The sequence below is a fragment of the Priapulus caudatus genome, unplaced genomic scaffold (assembly GCF_000485595.1).
Source record: "Priapulus caudatus unplaced genomic scaffold, Priapulus_caudatus-5.0.1 Scaffold345, whole genome shotgun sequence".
Lineage (NCBI taxonomy): Eukaryota > Metazoa > Priapulida > Priapulimorpha > Priapulimorphida > Priapulidae > Priapulus > Priapulus caudatus.
Genome location: NW_014577406.1, coordinates 214,503 through 220,206, shown reverse-complemented (window position 1 = coordinate 220,206; position 5,704 = coordinate 214,503). Strand labels below are relative to the sequence as shown.

At 48.2% G+C, this 5,704-nt stretch overlaps 1 protein-coding gene across 1 annotated transcript in view; it reads right to left on the bottom strand.

The window, feature by feature from the left end:
• Window positions 1-2,955, bottom strand: part of LOC106809336 (apoptosis-inducing factor 3-like) — a 50,049-nt gene extending 47,094 nt beyond the window's left edge. Inside the window, exon 1 of the mRNA XM_014812397.1 lies at window positions 2,885-2,955. The gene's annotated coding sequence lies outside the window, so the exon portion shown is untranslated. The remainder of the gene's footprint in view (window positions 1-2,884) is intronic.
• Between the last annotated feature and the right edge of the window lie 2,749 nt (window positions 2,956-5,704).

The following is a 5,704-nucleotide window of genomic DNA, read 5'->3' as shown; positions in this document are numbered from 1 at the left end:
TATAGCCCTGCTATTATTCGATACGCTCCTGGTCAAATCATGTCAACTAATTCAATAATTGTTCGAACAGTGGTGCGTGATATACTAGTGCGTTTGTCACATTATTTAATAAAAAAAAAAACAAAAAAATTTATGGTTGCTGGCGGTATACAAAGATATCAATATTATACAAATGATAGCCATATATTACTCAGGCTCAGCGTTACATAGTAGAGTTCATGCTAGAGTACACGCTATGCTATATTATATATTCAATGCTATACAACTATAATGGCGTTTGTCTTGACGTGGAGTCACTAATTCTAAATAAATATTACGATACCTCTAAAGTATTTATAGACGAGTTAGCCGAAAGTTATGCTGGCATAAAGGTTTTATTTAATTTTGACAAAAATTGTGTCAATCCCATTCAAATGATTTGCCCATCTTAAAATATATATTTCGATTATTTATATTATAATGTATTATTTATATGCTCCCCTGAATACGATAGTCGCGGACGTTTCACTCATCAAAAGGTCATCCAACAAGCTCCTGCTATGATGCGCGACACAGGATGTGTCTTACAAGGCGGTTTGCGCCTCTGCCGCTAGCTCTAGGTAATAGTCTGTACAACTATTTCCCTAAACTGATTTAGAGAGACACGCGCACGCTCACGCCGGACTTATCAAAAATTGGGGATCGCCCGGCAAATTGTGTCATGCGGGTATGCAATTGTCGCCCTCGAGTGTCATCTCGCGCTTATTGCTTATGTGCTCGCCGCCCCAAGTGTTTCAGATAGGCCGTCCACCCGCCTGATAAGTGCCCCCTGCCGCTTCACCACGTCCGCCGTGTCAAGCTCCGAGAACACATCGAAATTTCCAAGTCAAAATAGGTCACCAGTTTCGTCGTATCGTTCCGCCATCGCCGACGGATGCGACAGACGGGTGGCGACCGGCACAGCGACATGCCTCTGCGCCGGCCCATTAACGGCCTACGTCGCCTGAACAAAGCCGAGAAGAAAGAGAGCAAGCAAAGACACCGCAGGCAGCGTAATTGGCTGCCTCGAAGGAGAAAGTCGGCCGAAGCCTAATAGCTGGTTTGCCAGGAAGGGTTGTACGTAGACGAGCGCCAAGACTGTTTGGTCAGCGCCTAAACGGCGCTGCGGAACCCGCCATTACCGTAAAGATGCCGTAATTTTACGATCGTCTGCGCGTACAATGCGCCCACACTCTTACGTCTGTGCGCGTAACATGCGCCGACCTCTGGGCCGTCGCGCCTCGCCCGTAATATTCTTTTAGTGCTAATGTGAAACAAGTTGTTTGTTTTTGCGCTGTTTTGCTCGCGCTGATCTGGTCAACCATAGCATGGCCTTTTGTCGCCGGAATCGTCTGTAGCCGGTACGCATTCCCGCCCCTGTCGCTGGTAAGTTTGTTTAGGCTAGACCACACAGCCTACAGACAAACAACACACAGGCAGCAGTCACCACAGCTAAACGACACGCACACACACACACACACACCACACAACACACACACACACAGCACAACACACGCCACGCAGGCACAGAACGCCACGCCCCACGTACACGCACACACGCACACACACGCCCACGCACGAACGAACGCCCCAAAAACGCACGCCTCACACACGCACGCACGCACGCCACGAACGCTACACGCACGCACACGCACGCAACGAACGCCACACGCCCCACGCACACACACACAGCACACCATACACACACACACACACACACACACACACACACACACACGCACGCCCGAACCGCACACGCCACGCCCCACGCCCCACGAACGCCGCCACACGCCACGCACGCCCACGCCACACACGCACTACACAGCACACACACACCTTTTTCTCTCTACCCCTCTCTCGTCTCTTTCTCTCACCATCGTTCTTTCTCTCTTCCTCTTCATAAGGATACAAAGGCACGCACGCACACATAAATACCCATATTAGCTGGCTTAAACTCATGCAAGCGTGTACTATATACACACCTCAGCGCGCCCCGCCTAGCACAGTTGATATTGGCGGGCCGGGGGTTCGTTTTTCAATGTTTGGCAATTTGCCACCCTCGGGCCAGGGGCGTGCTACCAGGATTTGTTTACCAGGGCGTGCCGGTCTTACCATAACCCAAAGCTTGACACGACACGCGAAGGGGGCCGTCTGGCGCGGTTTAAATTTTTTTTAAATCTAGGACCCCCTCAGATGCGTTTTCTGCGCGAGCCAAGGGGCGGGTCCGGACTCTCGTGGACCCCCCTGTTACACGCCCCTGCTCGGCGCGCGAAGCGCACCAGCGAGAGGCGAGCAAGCGGACGAGCGGCGGAAGGTGGTGGGAGGGGCGGTGTTCACTGTTCACCCTCCGCACGATGCCGAGATTTTGCCAATTAATATACACTAAAATGGAGCGACCTGAGCAGTGAAATTCTTGAAATTTTTTTCAAATTATTATTGTTTTTGCTTGGGGGGGGCGCGCGGGGATTACTTTCGAACCCCCCGAACCCCCCCCCCTGGCTTACGGCGCCTGTAACACAATATACAAATCAAATCTCTCTGATGCCGTCCTTGTTTTTCATGTACTGTCGCCTGCGCTAGGCTAGTTTAGAAGACCCACGCACGCACACACACGCACGCACGCCCCACGCCACGCACGCACGCCACACACGCACACACACACACACACACACACACAACACACACACACACACACGGAGATGGAGAGGGAGAGAAAAGAGAGAGAGAGAGAGAGGATGAGAGCTCGATACTATACTAGAGAGATACTACCGAGAGATATACTATACTAATATACCTTCCTTATAAAGTTTCCTCATATACTAATCAAATCTGCTCTCAAACGCCTGTATTGTTACCCACTACCCACCTCCATCCCTTTCTCCGCATCTCCCAGAAAAATATAGCCACAGCTTTTCTCTCTTGATCTCTTGTGTCAGCGTGCATGCGTAGATTGGTGGACGTATCTCTTAAATACCACCTTTGTATGCACAACGACGCAATCAGATATACAGATAAGAATTAAGCCGCTGCTCAAAAACGAATACTGCCCTTCGCACATTTACATGAGAATGTTGCGAGAGATTGTGTAAAGATCCCCCCATCCCATAATAAGACCATCACTCTCGATGTTTTGTCACGTGACTGCTAGCCAAGTTGCCTCACCCGTCTTCGCGCGCTTTCATCGTCTATCTTCGCTCGTCTGCCTCTCGCCGTATGCGCACACGCAGAAGAATTTACGGTTCATTGGGGAAACCGCCCCCCGCTATTACAGGATCGGGGGGGGGGGTGCAGTGCTAATGTCCCACCGTCACCACCTTGCCGCCACGTCTGTCGGCGATGGCGAGGGATACGAGGAAATCAGGTGACGAGATTCGCGGGAAACCGGTGACGGAGGAAATTTTGATAATCGGCCGCGATAGGGGGACAGAGCCACTGATGGCGCTCACGCGAGGTGGAGGTGTCGATGGGCTCATTTGTTACACGACGTGTGTGGGTTACAAACAATCTAAGTGCGCGGGACAGAAGCGAATGTAGATACTGGGTTATCGTATGTCCGGGGAATGGGGGCCGAAGGAAGAATGGCGGGTGTGTCACAAACAAATCAATCACGATCAATTATCTAAACGCGGTTAGAGTTAGGATCGCTTATACCCGCACGCTGACACGTCATCATGACTCTGACGTAGTGTAGTGGCTGATGGAGAGGCGTGCAAACATCGACTTGCCCCTGCTCACATAGCTCTAGTACTATAGCGGCGTATAGCCCGCGTATAGTTGCCGCGGTACATATTCAAACTCAAAGGCGTATCACAGGGACCTGAGGCATAGTTTGTAAAACGTTAAGAGCAGTTCAGCCACCCATCGAGTGATGTTAGATAAAAAGAGAAGGAAAAAAAGAACTTCTCTTTTTATGGAACTGCTTATAATGGTCTGCTTGTGGCAACTGTACTAGAGCTACTGCTCAGTGCTCACCCCACTCACAGTCGCCAGGCCATTGAACGTAGTACGCTGACACTAGCAGCACCGTACGTTCACCTTCAGTCTACTACTGACAGACAAATGAACGAACTATAAGTAGAGTGAAGTTATACTCATATATATCATACTAGCTATTACCCGTCCTCCAGACGGGTTTGAGTGAGGTCTGATTTGAGGATGGCGGTTTAACCATTTATCTCTCACTTTTAGTTGAAGATGTATTTACAGTAAACGAAAAATACTGATATTTAGACTCGAGTCATATATCAATATTTTACCTTAAAAAAACCTACAATTTTTCAAAAAAAAGGAAAATGGGGTGATTTTATAGTACAATTTCACTTATTTAGATATTATTTTTGAAAATATCATTCTGGTTAGAAGCATCATTAATAAGTCAAATTCTTAAAAAAAAAAAAATGCATTGAGTAGTTTTGAAGATCTATTTTCTTGAAAGTCAGTGGACGGCGGCGGGCAGGGTTACACCTCCCGTTGTCAAATATTTGCACACACGCGCGCACACACACACATCACACACACACGCGCACGCGCGCACACACCGCATTCACACACACACGGGCGCGCACACACATACACGCACACGCACACGCACACACACGCATACATGCATGCATGCATGCATGCATGCATGCATGAGAGCACCGGGCGATAGGGGACAGAGCCAACCTGAATGGGACGACACTCAGACAGAGCAGCAAGCGAGGGTAGGAGGTGTACGATGGCTCATTTGTTGACACAGACGTTGTGTTGGATTAACACAAGGAGATCGAAGCAAGGCGCGGACAGAAGGCGAATGAGTAAGGAAGTAAACGGGTAAGAGAGAGGAGATCAGTAATGTCCGGGGAAATATGGAGAGGCCAGAGAAAGGAGAGCAAATGGCGGGTGTGATCCGACAAGAGGAGAAGCAGTACGAAGAACCAATATCGAGAATTCGAGCAAGAGTAAATTATCTATGAACCGCAGGTTAGAAGTTAGGATGCCGCTGACGACGAATCATCATGACTCTGACAAGTAGTGTAGTGGCGATGGACGAGGAGCGTGCAAACATCGACTTGCCCCCTGCTCACGATATGCTCTAGTACGATAGCGGACGTAAATAGCCGCGCGATAGTTGCCGCCGGTGACATATTCAAAACTCAAAGGCGTATCACAGGGGACCATGAGGCGAGTAGTTTGTAAAACGTATAAGAGGCCAGTTTCAGCCAAACCCATGCGAGTGAGTTAGATTAAAAAGTAGAAGGAAAAAAAAGAACTTCATCTTCTTTCATGGAAGCTGCTTATAATGTCTGCTTGTGGCACGTGTACTCCAGAGCTACTGCTCATGCTCCACCGGGGCCACCACATGCTCGCAACAGCCATGGCTGAACGTAGTACACTGCCACTAGCACCACCGTACGTTCACCTTCAGTCTACTACTGACAGACAAATGTAACCGAACTATAAGGTAGAGCTGAGAGATTATACTCTAAGTATATATCATATAACATGGGTGTTAGTATATATTATATATATATATAATAATATAATATATAAATCAAAGTACATAATACGAGATGTTCATCTCATAATGAGAGAACGATGCTGAGAATGAGGAATATCTGCTTAATATAATGTACTCTTTGATTAGATATAGTAAACGGTTGTTATATGAAAGTCTATGGAAGTCTTTACTATTTTCCTAACGCGG